This window comes from Mobula hypostoma, chromosome 24 (genome assembly GCF_963921235.1).
Source record: "Mobula hypostoma chromosome 24, sMobHyp1.1, whole genome shotgun sequence".
NCBI classification, from domain to species: Eukaryota; Metazoa; Chordata; class Chondrichthyes; order Myliobatiformes; family Myliobatidae; genus Mobula; species Mobula hypostoma.
This window is the reverse complement of record NC_086120.1, coordinates 9,360,354-9,378,738: the sequence shown is the minus strand read 5'-3', so window position 1 is coordinate 9,378,738 and position 18,385 is coordinate 9,360,354. Positions and strand designations below refer to the sequence as shown.

The following is an 18,385-nucleotide window of genomic DNA, read 5'->3' as shown; positions in this document are numbered from 1 at the left end:
AGTGATTATACTCACATTTATACGGATGGTGTGAAGGAACCTGAAACAGGAGTGACAGGGTTTGGGGTGGTTATACCAGCAAAAGAAATTGGAATCAGCAGAAGAACATCTAATAAGTTAGGGGTGTTTACAGTGGAGATGCTGGCAGTGTTGGTTGCGTTGCAATGGGTGCAGAAAGCCAGACAAGTCGAAGCATTGATATGCTCAGATTCATCCTCAGTTCTAGCAAGTTTAAGGTCTTTTCACACAAACAGTCGGCAAGATGTACTTTATGAAATCCTTCAGTTAGTTACAAGAATTGCAAATCAGGGAGGTCAGGTAAAATTTCTATGGGTTCCAGCACATGTAGGGGTGAAGGGGAATGAGAGGGTGGATGAGTTGGCAAAGAGGGCGTTAAAGAAAGAAAATGTGGAAATGCACATTAGTATCAGTAAAGCAGAGGTTAAGTGTGTAATCTGGGAAAAAGTCAACCAAATGTGGCAAGAAAGATGGGGCAGGGAGGGGGAAGGGAGGCATTTATATCAAATACAAAAGAGTGTTGCAGTTACTAGGGTAGGTAATGGAAACAGAAGAGAGGAAATTGTGTGGACTAGGTTAAGGCTGGGGCACTGTGCATTAAACAAAGCATTGAAAATGATAGGGAAACACCAGACAGGATTGTGTGAGGAATGTCAGGAAGAGGAGTCAGTAGAACATGTAGTTTTGTGTTGCAGGAAGTATGGGGTGGGATACAGAGAGAGATGATGAGAATTAAACTAAGGGAGTTGGGGATGCAGGAATTCACATTAAAAGGGTTGCTGGGCATGGGTGAGAGAGCACAAGTCCGGGTATTTTTAGCGTTCTTAAGGGGTACAGGGGTTTTTTTTATAGGATATGACGGATAAACAGGAATAGGGTACTAGGATGGTCAAAGATGGGAGGGTAAAGTGTAGGTGTGTGTGTGTGTGTGTGTGTGTGTGTGTGTGTGTGTGTGTGAGATTGGGTGAAGGGATTTAGAATGTATGTCTAGTGCACATTCTGGAGCAGAGGGTGGCGGTAATGCACCATTAAGCTGGATGCCAACCGCCGTAAAACAAGATACAGACAGACAGACAGTGCTATCGATGCCAAGTCTAGTGAGGACTGGTTTATGATGTGGAAAATGACGGAATACGATCGGAAAGATGTGGTCGGGAACTAAGACGACAGCTTGAACGCTAGTGACCTGAACAGAGCCGCAAAAGTGCCACCATAACGAGATACAAAATCAGATTAAAACGCAGACGTGCTGATTTAGAGAATCAATCCCGTGTACCGTGTCAGTAAGTAGATGATTTAACTAACCAGCTGGAAGAAGAGGAAACCTGGCAGGCTAAAAGAGCAGTATGAAAAAGACAACAAGAAGTCTGAAAAGCAGATCTCTGTGTTAACGGAACAGATGAAAGAACAGCATGCTGTATGTTCTGTATGTCCATAGTCAGGAGTTGAATTCAGAGTTGCAGAGTGAAATGGGGAAACCCTCGCTGCACGGGAAAGACCTTGCTGGGTGGTTCAGCCAACCCAGTGGGCGTGTTAATGGTGATGTCAATCATGTTGAAAGGCAGCCAACACTGACTCGTCTCCAGAAACAGCGACACCTTGGGAACTCCAAGGAACTGCAAAGTGATACTGATTCAACACCCTGCCCTCAAGTTTACCTGGTCCATTTCCGACACCTCCCTCCCCTTTCTAGATCTTTCTGTCTCTGTCTCTGGAGACAGCTTATCCACTGATGTCTACTATAAGCCTACTGACTCTCACAGCTATCTGGACTATTCCTCTTCTCACCCTGTCTCTTGCAAAAACGCCATGCCCTTCTCGCAATTCCTCCGTCTCCGCCGCATCTGCTCTCAGGATGAGGCTTTTCATTCTAGGACGAGGGAGATGTCTTCATTTTTTAAAGAAAGGGGCTTCCCTTCCTCCACTATCAACTCTGCTCTTAAACGCATCTCCCCCATTTCACGTACATCTGCTCTCACTCCATCCTCCCACCACCCCACTAGGAATAGGGTTCCCCTGGTCCTCACCTACCACCCCACCAGCCTCCGGGTCCAACATATTATTCTCCGTAACTTCCGCCACCTCCAACGGGATCCCACCACTAAGCACATCTTTCCCTCCCCCCATCTCTCTGCATTCCGCAGGGATCGCTCCCTACACAACTCCCTTGTCCATTCGTCCCCCCCATCCCTCCCCACTGATCTCCCTCCTGGCACTTATCCGTGTAAGCGGAACAAGTGCTACACATGCCCTTACACTTCCTCCCTTACCACCATTCAGGGCCCCAAACAGTCCTTCCAGGTGAGGCATCACTTCACCTGTGAGTCGACTGGGGTGATATACTGCATCCGGTGCTCCCGATGTGGCCTCTTATATATTGGTGAGACCCGACGCAGACTGGGAGACCGCTTTGCTGAACATCTACGCTCTGTCCGCCAGAGAAAGCAGGATCTCCCAGTGGCCACACATTTTAATTCCACATCCCATTCCCATTCTGACATGTCTATCCACGGCCTCCTCTACTGTAAAGATGAAGCCACACTGAGGTTGGAGGAACAACACCTTATATTCCGTCTGGGTAGCCTCCAACCTGATGGCATGAACATTGACTTCTCTAACTTCCGCTAAGGCCCCACCTCCCCCTCGTACCCCATCTGTTACTCATTTTTATGCACACATTCTTTCTCTCACTCTCCTTTTTCTCCCTCTGTCCCTCTGAATATACCTCTTGCCCATCCTCTGGGTCCCCCCCCACTTGTCTTTCTTCCCGGACCTCCTGTCCCATGATCCTCTCGTATCCCCTTTTGCCTATCACCTGTCCAGCTCTTGGCTCTATCCCTCCCCCTCCTGTCTTCTCCTATCATTTTGCATCTCCCCCTCCCCCTCCAGCTTTCAAATCCCTTACTCACTCTTCCTTCAGTTAGTCCTGACGAAGGGTCTCGGCCTGAAACGTCGACTGCGCCTCTTCCTATAGATGCTGCTTGGCCTGCTGCGTTCACCAGCAACTTTGATGTGTGTTGACTGATTCAACAGGGACCTCTGGTGGCTGAAGTGATGATGACAGTAATGACAAAGCTAAGGGAAGAACACACTAGATTGAGGATGGAGATGATGAAAGGAGATAGGAGGTTTATCATCAACTACTAGATCAAGAAAAAATTGACAAATGGTCCAGGGAAGTTCCACATCCTCAAAATATCAGCTTAAATCTTGGGCTGAACGTCAATGAATTAAAAAATATATACAAATTGCATCAATTTGATGATGTTCAGATTTTAGCTACCATACTAACAACTCAGCAAATAAACCAGTTGACACTTCGAGTTGAAGACGGTATAGAAGAGGATAAACAGAGATTATCAGATGATTAGGATGTAATTAAGAAGAGGTCGAAATGACAATCCCCAACAGAGACTAAGTGGGAGAAAGTGATTGATCGCAAACAAAAGGCTTCAGATGATGTTTCTGAATATGAGGACCATTGTAAGACAGTTTGGATCAGTTACTCAGGATTTCTACTTTCCCTACTTTTTGTCATTTCATGACAGCATCATAATCTTTAAAACACAATTGTTAAGTTCTGAGTACAGAAACTAAAATTGTTTCAAATATTCATATAATGGCATAGTCTCAGAACTTTATTTAAGCAAATTCCCCTTTTCCTAGTCTGGACCAACAGGTACCCATTTTCAATATGCTTTCTTTCTTAGTCCTGCTATACTACACAAAAACTGCAAAGGAATAACAGCTATTATTTTGATACCAATGATTATACGGTAATGTAAGATAGCCACCCACCACCCTTCTCCTGGAGTGTTATAATTGTGAAACCGATCTCCCACTTTCTTAATCATTTTGGTGGCCTCTTGGACATGATCCGCAAAGTGGGTTATATCTTCGGACTCATCTGGTATGTATGTGCAACATTCTTTTCCTATCAGGGCACACGTGCTTCCTTTCTTGGATAAAACACAGTCCAAAGCCATTCAGTTTTGCAATGCTACTGTAGGAACCACCATCAATTCTGCCGATTTGGATATTGTTTGGTGGGTTTGATCAAACACCAATGCAGTTTCATTTGCTAACTTTTCCAATGCTGATGTCGTGTCAATCAGTTCCCGTTTTACTTTTCCAGTTCCATAGGCAAGTGCTACCTTTCCCAGGGACAACACTAAGTCCTTTAACTCTGGGGTTAGGATTGTCCTATGGAGATATATACCATTCTCTAAAACACTCACTGTTTCCCCCAGTGACATTCTGGTTGTACCGATAAGGGGAGGAATGGAGTCTATGTTTGAGTCCCACCATCATTGTATCACACATATCCCGGGCAGAGGGCCTGGACAAATTACAGTAACAGTTCACCTCTGTCCAATGAAGGGCAAGGGTAAAAGGGGGAACACCCATTTCTGCACGCGCCTGGACAGCCATTTGAACCCGGCAGCTTCAGACTTTGGTCCTGTTGCATATTTATATGTCATTTATAAGAAAGTGTCTCTGGCAGTTACATCTGTCAGAGAAAAGACAAGGGCTAATCTGACTGATGTCATGTGGAATCTTAGTGGTTTTTTTACTTTGTTAGGCACCTTCTTACAGTGAGAGGTGTGAATCCATGATGGCTTTACTCTTACCTTAATGGCTGAATTAGTAACCAGCAATACCTGAAATGATCCTTCAAATCGAGGTTCCAAACAATCCTTTATTTTAAATGTCCACACCACCATGCTACCTCCAGGTTGAATGGTAGTGAGGAAGGAGGTGTAGGGGCTTACGAGCATAAGTGCCAGGACGGAGATCAGTGGGGAGGGACGAATGGACAAGGGAGTATCGTAGGGAGTGAAAAGTAGGAATTGGGGGCAGGGAAAGATGGATTTGGTGGTAGGATTCCATTGGAGATGGCGGAAGTTCGAGAGAATTATGTGCTGACCAGGAAGGATGGTGGGGTGGTAGGTGAGGATAATTGGTGAGACCAGATGTAGATTGGGAGACTGCTTCATCAAGCAGCTACGCTTCATCCATCAGAAGAAGCAAGATCTCCCAGTGGCCACCCATCTTAATTCCACTTCCCATTCCAATTCCAATATGTCTGTCCATGGCCTCCTCTACTGTCGCGATGAGGCCACACTCGGGTTGGAGGAGCAACACATTTAGTGAGTTGGTTACACCGCAGTTTAAGGATCGAAGGAAAGATAGGGAATGGGTGACCGACAGGAAGGTAGTACAGGAGTCTCCTGCAGTCATCTCCCTCCAAAGCAGATACACCGCTTTGGAGTCTGTTGGGGGAGATGGCTCATCAGGTGAGGGCAGCAGTAGCCAGGATCATGGCACCGTGGGTGGCTCTGCTGCACATGAGGGCAAGAAAGAGAGTGGTGGATCTGTTGTGGTAGGGGATTCCATGGTAAGGGATTAGAGAGGAGCTTCTGTGGCCGCAAACGGGACTCCCATATGTGTGTTGCCTTCCAGGTGCAAGGGTCAAAGATGTCTCGGAGAGGCTGCGGGGCAGTCTGAAAGGGGAGGGTGAGCAGCCAGCTGTTGTGGTGCGCGTAAGTACTAACTATATAGGAGGAAAGTGGGATGAGGACCTACAAGCTTAATTTAGGGAGCTAGGAGATAAATTAAAGAGTAGGACCTCAAAGGTAATCATTTCAGGATTGTAACCAGTGCCACACGCTAGCCAGAGTTGGAATAGCAGGATAGATAGAATGAATATGGGGCTTGAGCGGTGGGGCAGGAGGGAGGGTTTCAGATTCTTGGGGCATTGGAACCACTTCTGGGGGAGGTGGGACTAGTACCATCCGGACGGTCTACACCTGGGCAGGACCGGGATCAATATCCTAGGGAGATTGTTTGCTAGTGCTGTTGGGGAGGTTTTAAACTAATATGGCAGGGGGATGGGAACCCACACGGAAAAGAAAAGGGAAGTGATGCAGAGACTAAAGCCAGAGTTAGTGAAGAAAAAAGTAAGAGTAGAGCGCATAAAAGTAAAAAAGCAAAAATCGGAGAGGTCACTACATTCCAAAAGGACAATGAGTATAAGGGAACTTTATCTAAATGCCCGTAGTATTAGAAACAAGGTTAGTGAACTTGTGGCACAGATCAGCACCAAGGCATATGATTTAGTGGCCATTACAGAAACCTGGTTGCAAGGTAGAGATGACTGGGAATTGAATATCCAAGGGTATCAGGTAATATGGAAAGATAGGCAGGAAGGCAGAGGAGGCGGGGTGGCGCTCTTATTAAGGATGAGATCAGGGTGAATGTGAGAGACGATATAAGATCTACGGAGCAGAATGTTGAGTCCATTGGTGTAGAGATTAAGAATAGTAAAGGGAAAAAAATCACTGGTGGGTGTTGTCTATAGGCCACCTAATAAAAATATTGCAGGGGCAGAGGTGATTAACCAAGAAATAACTGAGGCTTGTAAGAATGGAACGGCAGTTGTCATGGAGGATTTTAACTTCCACATAGATTGGGTGAATCAGGTTGGTCGAGGAAGTCTTGAGGAGGACTTCACAGAATGCATCGTGATGGCTTTCTTGAGCAGCCTGTTAGTGAACCTACCAGATCCAGGCCTTTGCAATGAGACAGGTAAGATTAACAATCTTGTAGTCAGGGATCCTCTTGGAAAGAGTGATCACAGTATGACTGAATTTCGCATACAGATGGAGGATCTAAAACTAGTGTATTATGCTTAAACAAGGGAGACTACAACAGGATGAGGGAGGAGTTGGCTAATGTGGATTGGGAGCACAGGCTATTTGGTAGGACAGTTGAGCAACAGTGGAACACTTTCAAAGAGATTTTTCACAGTGCTCAAAATAAGTATATTCCAGTCAAAAGTAAGGACAGTAAGTATGGGGTGAGCCAGCCTTGGACAACTAAGGAAATAAAAGATAGTATCAAATTAAAAGCTCGTGTACAACGTTGCAAAGAGTAGTGGGAGGCTGGAGGATTGGGAAAACTTTAAAAGGCAACAAAGAACAACTAAACAAGAAATGATAGAGTACGAACGTAAATTAGCACAAAATGTAAAAACAGTTAGCAAAAGTTTTTATCTATATATTACTAAAACTCTCATGCTGTGTCTGTCTGTTTGTGACCTCCAATCAGCGCAAACGCTGCATTACAGCGGCACTTTTTTTGGCTCAATCGAATTAAAATGCGCTAACTTACAGAATTCAGGCAAAGTTCAGGGTTATATATTCGGAAAAAATTGCTCATTCGCCAAAAATAGACAGGCTGATTTTCACCCGAGACTCGATCGGGCATCATGGAAATCGGGACGCAACAGCCCGACGCATGCGCACGGCCAGCCTCTCAGCGACACCTACCGGAGCAAAAGGGCAGGGCAGCTCTATTTCCAGGGCACAAAATACTCTGCAGATGCTGGGGTCAGAGCAACGCTCACACCACGATGGAGGAACTCAGCAGGCCGGGCAGCATCCGTGGAAACGACCAGTCAACGTTTCGGGCCGGAACCCTTCTTCAGGACTGTAGAGGGAAGGGGCAGAGGCCCTATAAAGAGGGTGGGGGGAGGGTGGGAAGGAGAAGGCTGGTAGGTTACAGGTGAAAATAGTCATAGTCATACTTTATTGATCCCGGGGGAAATTGGTTTTTGTTACAGTTGCACCATAAGTAATAAATAGTAATAGAATCATCAATAGTTAAATAGTAATATGTAAATTATGCCAGTAAATTATGAAATAAATCCAGGACCAGCCTATTGGCTCAGGGTGTCTGACTCTCCAAGGGAGGAGTTGTAAAGTTTGATGGCCACTGGCAGGAATGACTTCCTGTGACGCTCTGTGCTGCATCTCGGTGGAATGAGTCTTTGGCTGAATGTACTCCTGTGCCCACCCAGTACATTATGTAGTGGATGGGAGACATTGACCAAGATGGCATGCAATTTAGACAGCATCCTCTTTTCAGACACCACTGTGAGAGAGTCCAGTTCCATCCCCACAACATCACTAGCCTTACGAATGAGTTTGTTGATTCTGTTGGTGTCTGTTACCCTCAGCCTGCTGCCCCAGCACACAACAGCAAACATGAAGCACTGGCCACCACAGACCCGTAGAACATCCTCAGGATCATCCGGCAGATGTTAAAGGACCTCAGTCTCCTCAGGAAATAGAGATGGCTCTGACCCTTCTTGTAGACAGCCTCAGTGTTCTTTGACCAGTCCAGTTTATTGTCAATTCGTATCCCCAGGTAGTTTGTAATCCTCCACCATGTCCACACTGACCCCCTGGATGGAAACAGGGGTCACCGGTACCTTAGCTCTCCTCAGGTCTACCACCAGCTCCTTAGCCTTTTTCACATTAAGCTGCAGATAATTCTGCTCACACCATGTGACAAAGTTTCCTACCGTAGCCCTGTACTCAGCCTCATCTCCCTTGCTGATGCATCCAACTATGGCAGAGTCATCCGAAAACTTCTGAAGATGACAAGACTCTGTGCAGTAGTTGAAGTCCGAGGTGTAAATGGTGAAGAGAAAGGGAGACAAGACAGTCCCCTGTGGAGCCCTAGTGCTGCTGATCACTCTATCGGACACACAGTGTTGCAAGCACACGTACTCTGGTCTGCCAGTCAGGTAAACAAGAATCCATTACACCAGGAAAGCATCCACTTGCATCGCTGTCAGCTTCTCCCCCAGCAGAGCAGGGCGGATGGTGTTGAACGCACTGGAGAAGTCAAAAAACATGACCCTCACAGTGCTCGCTGGCTTGTACAGGTGGGCGTAGACACGGTTCAGCAGGTAGACGATGGCATCCTCAACTCCTAGTCGGGGCTGGTAGGTGAACTGGAAGGGACCTAAGTGTGGCCTGACCATAGGCCAGAGCAGCTCCAGAACAAGTATCTCCAGGGTCTTCATGATGTGGGAGGTCAATGCCACCGGTCTGTAGTCATTGAGATCGCTGGGGCGCGGCGTCTTCGACACAGGGACGAGGCAGGACATCCAGTAAGAGTAAGAGGAAAGATAAAGGGGTGAGGGAGGGGAAGCAGGGAGGGGATAGGCAGCAAAGGTGAAGAAGGAATAGGGGAAAGCACAATGGGTAGTAGAAGGAGGTGGAACCATGAGGGAGGTGATAGGCAGCTGGGGGAGGGGGCAGAGTGAAAGTGGGATGGGAGAAGGGAGGGGGAGGGATTTCGAGGGGTCACATTCTGCTGATCACCGTCAGCATGTGCAGGATTGGGACAGATCTAACTGCCACCCATCAATAAGAGATAATTAAATCTTATTCTAATGATGTGCTTCGAGACACCCATAAAACCCTTAGCTACAGTCAAAGGACAGTGGTGACTATATCACGTCCATTTAGGAGAGCACCAACCACATCATCAAGAATAATCAGCATCCTTCGGTGTTAGTGCTTCGTATCTTCTATCCAGCATTAGGGTAAAAAAATGGTCAGCCTAATTATGTCGCGTGGAAAGGGAAGGGGGACATTATGGTCCCAAACGTCGTCGGGAAGCGGCAAGGAGAGGGAGAGAATAAGAATCGGATGAGGCCAGGGCCACACAACTCCAAGATCAAAGAGGCAGGACAAAAAAAGATGAGAGAAGAAGAGACAGAGGAGGAGAGGCATGCACGTCTCCAGGATCAGAGACAAACAACAAACAGCAGAAGAGATGAAGAGACAGGGGATGAAAGGGCTGCACGTCTCCAGAATGACAACGAGAGGCACAAGGGTGGCAGATAAACCAGAAATGATGCCATCAAAAGTGTCTTTTGTTAAATGAGGAGCAGCTATATTTGCTTTATATACGCGTCGTTCTTCTTTAATAAACTGAGGTTTTCTACTTCAGTTTCCAAAGCAAAGTGATACCAATAGCATTCAGGAAAATTTAATGTTCATTCTGGTCACGTCAGACTGCACAAACCTTCTCTCAAAGGGTTCCCAAATGGGTCACCCCGTTGTCTAGTTAATATATAAAGCGGAAGAGAGTGGCTAAAGACAACGTAGGTCCCTTGGAAGATGAGAAGGGAAAATTACTATTGGGTGATGAGGAAATGGCTGAGGTATTGAATGACAATTTTGTGTTGGTCTTCATGGTGGAGGACACATCTAATATGCCAAAGAATGATGTTATGGATGAAATAGGAGGTGAGGACCTCGATAAAATCACTGTCACTGAAGAGATAGTGATGAGCAAACTAGAGGGCCTGAAAGTCGATAAGTCCCTTGGTCCTGATGGGATGCATCCCAGGGTACTGAGGAAATTGGCGGAGGTTATAGTAGACGCGTTGGTAATCATTTATCAAAACTCCCTAGACTCTGGGCAGGTCCCGGCGGATTAGAAGATAGCAAATGTCACACCACTTTTTTAAAAAGGATGTAGGCTAAAGACAGGCAACTATAGGCCAGTTAGCTTAATATCTGTAGTTGGGAAAATGCTTGAAGCTGTCATTAAGGAAGAAATAGTGAAACATTTAGAAAGGAGTGGTTCCATTGGACTGACGCAGCATGGATTCAAAAAGGGTAGGTCCTGTTTGACAAACTTACTGGAGTTCTTTGAGGACATAATGAGTGCAGTGGATAGAAGGGAACAGGTGGACGTTGTATTCTTGGATTTCCAGAAGGCATTGGATAAGTTGGCCCACAAGAGACTGCTAAACAAGATACGGATGCATGGAGTTGGAGGAAGTGTATTGGCATGGATAGTGGATTGGTTAACCAACAGAAGGCAGAGAGTTGGTATAAATGGATGTTTCTCCAGTTGGCAGTCAGTGGTGAGTGGGGTGCCGCAGGGGTCGGTGCTGGGCCAGCAGCTGTTTACATAGAAATATAGAAAACCTACAGCACAATACAGGCCCTTCGGCCCACAAAGTTGTGCTGAACATGTCCCTACCTTAGAAATAGGGTTACCTATAGCCCTCTATTTTTCTAAGCTCCATGTACCTATCTAAAAGTCTCTTAAAAGACCCTATCGTATCAGCCTCCACCACCATTGCTGGCAGTCAATTCTCGCACTTACCACTCACCGCATTAAATAATTACCCCTGACATCTCCTCTGTACCTACTTCCAAGCACCTTAAACCTGTGCCCTCTTGTGACAGCCATTTCAGCCCTGGGAAAAAGCCTCTGACTATTCACATGATCAATGCCTCTCATCATCTTATACACATCTATCAGGTCACCTCCCATCCTCAATTGCTCCAAGGAGAAAAGGCTGAGTTCACTCAACCTGTTTTCTTAAGGCATGCTCCACAATCCAGGTAACATCCTTGTAAATCTCCTCTGCACCCTTTCTATGGTTTCCATATCCTTCCTGTAGTGAGATGACCAGAACTGGGCACAGTACTCCAAGTGGGGTCCTTTATAGCTGCAACATTACCTCTTGGCTCCTAAATTCAATTCCACGATTGATGAAGGCCAATACACCGTATGCCTTCTTAACCACAAAGTCAACCTGTGCAGCTGCTTTGAGCATCCTATGGCCTCGGACCCCAAGATCCCTCTGATCCTCCACACTGCCAAGAGTCTTACGATTAATACTGTATTCTGCCATCATATTTGACCTACCAAAATGAACCACCTCACACTTATCAGGGTTGAACTCCATCTGCTACTTCTCAGCCCAGTTTTGCATCCTATCATTGCCCTGCTGTAACCTCTGACAGCCCTCCACACTATCCACAACAACCCCAACCGTTGTTTCATCAGCAAGCTTACTAACCCATCCCTCCACTTCCTCATCCACGTCATTTACAAAAATCACGAAGAGTAAGTGTCCCAGAACAGATCCCTGAGGCTCACCACTGGTCACCGAACTCCATGCAGAATATGACCTGTCTACAACCACTCTTTGCCTTCTGTGGGCAGGCCAGTTTTGGATCCACAATGCAATGTCCCCTTGGATTCCATGCCTCCTTACTTTCTCAATAAGTCTTGCATGGGGTATCTTATCAAATGCTTTGCTGAAATCCATATACACTACATCTACTGCTCTTCCTTCATCAATGTGTTTAGTCACATCCTCAAAAAATTCAATCAGGCTCATAAGGCACGACCTGCCCTTGACAAAGCCATGCTGACTATTATACCTCTCCAAATGTTCATAAATCCTGCCTCTCAGGATCTTCTCCATCAACTTACCAACCACTACAGTAAGACTCACTGGTCTATAATTTCCTGGACTATATCTACTCTCTTGCTTGAATAAGGGAACAACATCTGCAACTCTCCAATCCTCCGAACCTCTCCCGTCCCCATTGATGATGCAAAGATCATTACCAGAGGCTCAGCAATCTCCTCCCTCGCCTCCCACAGTAGCCTGAGGTACACCTCATATGGTCCCAGCGATTTATAAAACTTGATGCTTTCCAAAATCTCCAGCACATCCTCTTAATATCTACATGCTCAAGTTTTTTAGTCCACTGCAAGTCATCACTATAATCACCAAGATCCTTTTCCATAGTGAATACTGAAGTAAAGTATTCACTAAGTATCTCTGCTATTTCCTCTGTTTCCATACACACTTTTCCACTGTCACACTTGATAGGTCCTATTCCTTCACGTCTTATCCTCTTGCTCTTCACATACTTGTTAAATGCCTTGGGGTTTTCCTTAATCCTGCCCGCCAAGGCTTCTCATGGCCCATTCTGGCTCTCCTAATTTCCTTCTTAAGTTCCTTCCTGTTAGCCTTATACTCTTCTAGATCTCTAACATTACCTAGCTCTCTGAACCGTTTGTAAGTTTTTCTTTTCTTCTTGACTAGATTCACTACGGCCTTTGTACACCACGGTTCCTGTACCCTAGCATAACTTCCCTGTCTCATTGGGACATTCTTATGCAGAATTCCACACAAATATCCCCTGAACATTTGTCACATTTCTTCTGTACCTTTCCCTGAGAATGTCTGTTCCCAATTTAAGCTTCCAAGTTCCTGCCTGATAGTCTCATAATTCCCGTTACTCCAATTAAACGCTTTTCTAACTTATCTGTTTCTATCTCTCTCCAATGCTATTGTAAAGGAGATAGAATTATGATCATTATCTCCAAAGTGCTCTCCCACTGAGAGATCTGACACCTGACCAGGTTCATTTCCCAATAACAAATCAAGTACAGTCTCTCCTCTTGTAGGCTTATCTACATATTGTGTTAAGAAACCCTCCTGAGCACACCTAACAAACTCCACCCCATCTAAACCCCTTGCTTTATGGAGATGCCAATCAATATTTGGGAAATTAAAATCTTCCATCATAACAACTCTGTTATTTCCAGGATCTGCTCCTCGATATCCCTGTTACTATTGGGCGGCCTATAAAAAACACCCAGTCGAGTTATTGACCCCTTTCTGTTCCTAACCTCCACCCACAGAGACTCTGTAGACAATTCTTACATGACGTCCACCTTTTCTGTGGCCGTGACATGTTCTCTGATCAACAGTGCCACCCCCACATCTTTTGCCTCCCTCCCTGTCCTTTCTGAAACATCTAAAACCCAGCACTTGAATTAACCATTCCTGCCCCTGTGTCACGGTCCAGATCTGGGTCCCTTTAAATTTAGCTTGTTTATGTTACGATCCGGACCGTTGAATCCCTGTTTTCCCGTGTGTCTTGACTTTGGTGATTAGAGGCAATTAACACTTGGCTGAACCGGTAGTTTATAGTCTCCGGCTTTCAGCCGTTCAGTGGGGGAGCATTTGAAAAGTCACCAAGGTATAGTGTGCCGATGTCATCTGGCCGGAGCAAGCCTAGTCTCTGCCGACGCGAGTGCCGGTAATTTTCCTTTCCATACCGGAGCAACCCTGTCAAGTTACCCCGCTAAAGCGAGCCTGCAAAGTTTCCTCACCGAGGTGGGTCCGTCATTTAATCCGCCGGAGGGAATCAAGAACCACTGTCTACTGTTCCCGGGCCGAATCGAGAGCTTGCCACTACCCGGAGGCTCCAAGTCAAGTCCTGGCCCTGGCGGCATTCTAGCACCAAGTCAAGTCCTGGCCCTGGCGGCATTCAAGCACCAAGTCAAGTCCTGGTCCAGGCGGCATTCAAGCACAAAGTCAAGTCCTGTTCCAGGTGGCATTCAAGCACCAAGTCAAGTCCTGACCCTGGCAGCATTCAAGCACCAAGTCAAGTCCTGTCCCTGGCGGCTTCCCAGTTCTGAGTCAAGTCCTGGCCCTGGCGGTCTGTGATTCCTGTCCTACCTCCTGTCTGAATCCCTTCTCTGCTCCTCTCGCCTCTAGCCCTTGTCTGCAGCCCCTGTCTGCACTTCGGTCTAGTTCCATCGCCGGAGCTAGATAGGTACTGTCTGGTGTTCATTCGTGTTGGTCTTGTCTTGTCTTGTCCTCGCCTCCGTGGGGGTAAGTCTGGCCGTCTTGCCATTGCCCCGCGGGGAGTCATGTCTTGTCTTGTCCTGTCCTCGCCTCTGTGGGGTAAGTCAGGCCATCTTGCCGTTGCCCCGCGGGGAGTCGTCTTGTTTTGTCTTGTCCTCGCCTCCGTGGGGTAGGTCAGGCCGTCTTGCCATTGCCCCGCAGGGGGTCATGTTTTGTCTTGTCTTGTCCTTGCCTCCGTGGGGTAAGTCAGGCCATCTTGCTGTTGCCCCGCGGAGGGTCATGAGTCCCGACTCTATGTCCTGTACCCAAGGAGGGGTCCCGACTCTGTGTTCTGTGTATATGTCCATGGTTCCATGTACCTGCTCCCCGAGACCGAGGCTCTGTGTTCCCACGTTCCTCCTCTCCCTAGCCCATGTCATGTCCTTGCCTGGTTCTGGGGTCCGAGCCTGAGGCAAGAGCCAGGTACTGGGTCCTTGCCCAGTCCCTGGCTCAGAGTCCACACCCTAGCCTCTTCATGTCTCCTCTAGTTCTGGGAGCCGATTCCGAGTCCAAGCCCAGACCCTTGGTCCCAGCCTAGTCGTAGTCCTCAGTCCTTGTCCAGTTCGCTATTTCCTGCTCCTGCCTTGCTCTCCTGGTATTGAGCAATAAACTAAATCTAAGTAACCTCACAAGATGTGTCTTGCATTTGGGTCCACCCTTGCTCCCAATGCCCAGCTATTGTGACACCCTGAGCCATCCAAGTCTCTGTAATGACTACAACGTCATAGCTCCAAGTACTGATCCATGCTCTAAGCTCATCCGCTTTGTTCACAATACTCTTTGCGTTAAAATAGACACATCTCAAACTGTCGGTCTGAGCGCGTCCCTTCTCTATCACATGCCTATCCTCCCTCACACACTGTCTCCAAGCTTTCTCTACTTGTGAGCCATCCACCTCTTCCCCAGTCTCTTCAGTTCCGTTCCCACCCCCCGACAATTCTGGATTAAACTCTCCCCAGTAGCCTTCGCAAACCTCCTCGCCAGGATATTGGTCCCCCTGGGATTCAAATGCAACCTGTCCTTTTTGTACAGGTCACACCTGTCCCAAAAGAGGTCCCAATGATCCAGAAATCCGAATCCCTGCCCCTGCTGTATCCTCGACCTCATTGTAATCCTATACTCATTGTCACGTGGCACAGCAGTAATCCCGAGATGACTACCTTTGTGCTCCTGCTTCTCAACTTCCTTCCTAACTCCCTGTAGTCTGTTTTCAGGACTTCTTGCCTTTTCCTCCCTATGTCATTGGTACCAATATGTACCACGACCTCTGGCTGTTCTCCCTCCCTCTGCAGGATATCTTGGACGTGATCTGAAACATCCCGGAACTTGGCACCGGGGAGGCAAACTACCATCCGAGTTTCTTTCCTGCGTCCACAGAATTGCCTGTCTGACCTCCTAACTCCCCTATCACAGCTGCCATCTTTTTCCTTTTCCTACCCTTCTGAGCCACAGACCAGACTCTGTGCCACTGTTGCTTCCCCCAGGTAGGCCATCCCTCCAACAGCACTCAAACAGGAGTACTTATTGTTCAGGGGTACAGCCACAGGGGTACTCTCTAGTACATGACTCTTCCCCTTCCCTGTCCTGACTATTACCCACTTGTCTGTCTCCCATGGCCCCAGTGTGACCACCAGCCTATAACTCCTTTCTGTCACCTCCTCGCTCTCCCTGACCAGACGAAGGTCATCGAGCCACACTTCCAGTTCCCTAATGCGGTCCCTTAGGACGGCGGTCCCCAACCACCGGGCCGCAAAGCATGTGCTACTGGTCCGCGAGGAAACGATATGATTTTGGTGATAAGAGTCAGCTGCACCTTTCCTCATTCCCTGACACGCCCACTGTTGAGCTTGAACACACGTGAGGTCATGACCTGCGCGTCATCCATGTCAGCACGGGAAGAAGATCAACTCCTCGAGCTTGCAAATGACGGCGGGCTAAAAAGTATGTTTGACATAACATCTCTGCCGGCATTCCGGATCAAAGTCTAGGCTAAATATCCTGAGATAGCCACGAAAGCACTGAAAACATTGTTTCCATTTCCAACATATTTCTGCAATGAATACAACGAAAACTAAATTGCAGAATAGACTGACATAAGGAACCCCCTTCGAGTATCGCTGTCTCCCATCACCCCTCGATGGGACCGTCTTGTTGCAGGAAAACAAGTCTGGGGTTTCCATTGATTCAGCAATATTGGTGTGTTGCAATGATTTTATATGTTCATACGGGGAAAATATGTGCTGTGTGGTTAATATCCAAATGTTACTTAAAATGTTATGATGCTATTGACTTATATAACCATATAACACTTACAGCACGGAAACAGGTGATCTCGGCCCTTCTAGTCCGTGCTGAACGTTACTCTCACCTAGTCCCACTGACCTGCACTCAGCCCATAACCCTCCCTTCCTTTCCTGTCCATATACCTATCAAATTTTTCATTAAATGATAATATTGAACCTGCCTCTAAGCACTTCTACTGGAAGTTCGTTCAACACTTACTTCAAGCTCCCCTGTCCTCCCCTGATAATTGACATCGCTATATTCATGCGAGAAAAATATGCTCTGTGTGTTTAATATTAAATTCGTTAGATAAACCGTTTGAGGAACGAATTTGAGTGTATTAGCCACTTATCACCTATATTGCAGTCGAGATTAACACCCCCCCAAAACAGAATCGCCCAAAAAAAGGAAGAAAAAAATTGGCACGAACACACATGCGCAAGTCACGCACGCGGACTGGTACCCGTGCAAGGCTTCATGGTCATTGTAGTCTTTCCCGGGGTAAACCCAATGTTTGACTGCTACTCTTGTCCGTTGGCAACCCTACTCCCCCCACCCACCCCTTGGTCGGCCGGTCCGCAAGAACATTGTCAATGTGAAACCGGTCCGCAGTGCAAAAAAAGGTTGGGGACCCCTGCCTTAGGAGCTGTAGCTCGACACACCTGGTGCAGATGTGGCTGTCCGAGAAGCTGGTAGACTCCAGGATCTCCCACATCTGACATCGAACACTGAACACCGGCCTCTCACACATACTTCCTTTCCGCAATTAACACAGGTAAACCTATCTCACCTTGTCCTGTTACCGTCTAAGCCTGTTGAGCCAAAGCCCTCTCACTCTGCTACTCTCTCACTCCATTGCCCACTCCAAACGCTGCCCGCTGGATAAGGCAGTCTTCTTTTTAAACTTTTCCTGCTCTACTGGCTGACGTCATGCACCTGCGCAGTCTTGCCTCTCTCTACCCTGAGTAGTAAAATGTCTTTGCTCCGGAAATCCCTAGCCGTTCCACTCGCAGCCTTCTTGCTTCGAACCATTTACATTGGTGATTTGGAAGAAGGGATTGAACGTAGTGAGCAAAATTTGCTGATGACACTAAACTGAGTGGAAAAGCAAATTATACAGAGGATGTGGAGAGTCTGCAGAGGGTTGTAGATAAGTTAAGTGAGTGGGCCAAGATCTGACAGATGGAATACAACATTGGTAAATGTGAGATTATTCACTTTGGAAGGAATAATAGAAGAGCAGATTATTATTTAAATGGTGAAAGATTGCAGCATTCTGCTGTGCAGAGGGACTTGGGAATGCTTGTTCATGAATCACAAAAAGGGGCACAGAGTTGTCACTCAGAGAGAGGGGAGACCAACAGCAAAAAACAACTCACTGATTTTCCATGTTGAAGTCTGATGTGTTGTTTCTTTTCGAGTTGTGCAACTTGGGAATCGGCAGCAAACTCTCCCCACCAACGAGAGATAGAGGGAGAATGGTTCGTGCAATTTATTCTTCAATCAATCCGTTTATCTTTAGAGGCTTCTTCCCCATGAAAGCTGTGTCTTGTTTTTCTCTGTTTTCAAAAAATCACCTCAGACATAAAACACACATCCCCTGTCATAAAGCACACAGGTAACTTCCTATAAGCCTCCATCCAAACCAGTTAACTAACAAAGTTCTCTGGATCACACAGGTTCCATTCCATTTTGTCACATTATGTTTTAGAAACGTTATAAATTCATAAAGAATTCAGGGTTCCAGATATATTTCCACACCTGCTA

At 46.8% G+C, this 18,385-nt stretch overlaps 1 long non-coding RNA gene across 1 annotated transcript in view; it reads right to left on the bottom strand.

Annotated features, from left to right (window-relative positions):
• Positions 1-7,305, bottom strand: part of LOC134337347 (uncharacterized) — a 30,145-nt gene extending 22,840 nt beyond the window's left edge. The window contains exons 1-2 of the long non-coding RNA XR_010015971.1: positions 7,192-7,305; positions 2,928-3,093 (exon numbers count right to left, since the gene is read on the bottom strand). This is a non-coding gene — a long non-coding RNA (uncharacterized LOC134337347). The remainder of the gene's footprint in view (positions 1-2,927; positions 3,094-7,191) is intronic.
• Positions 7,306-18,385: the final 11,080 nt, after the last annotated feature.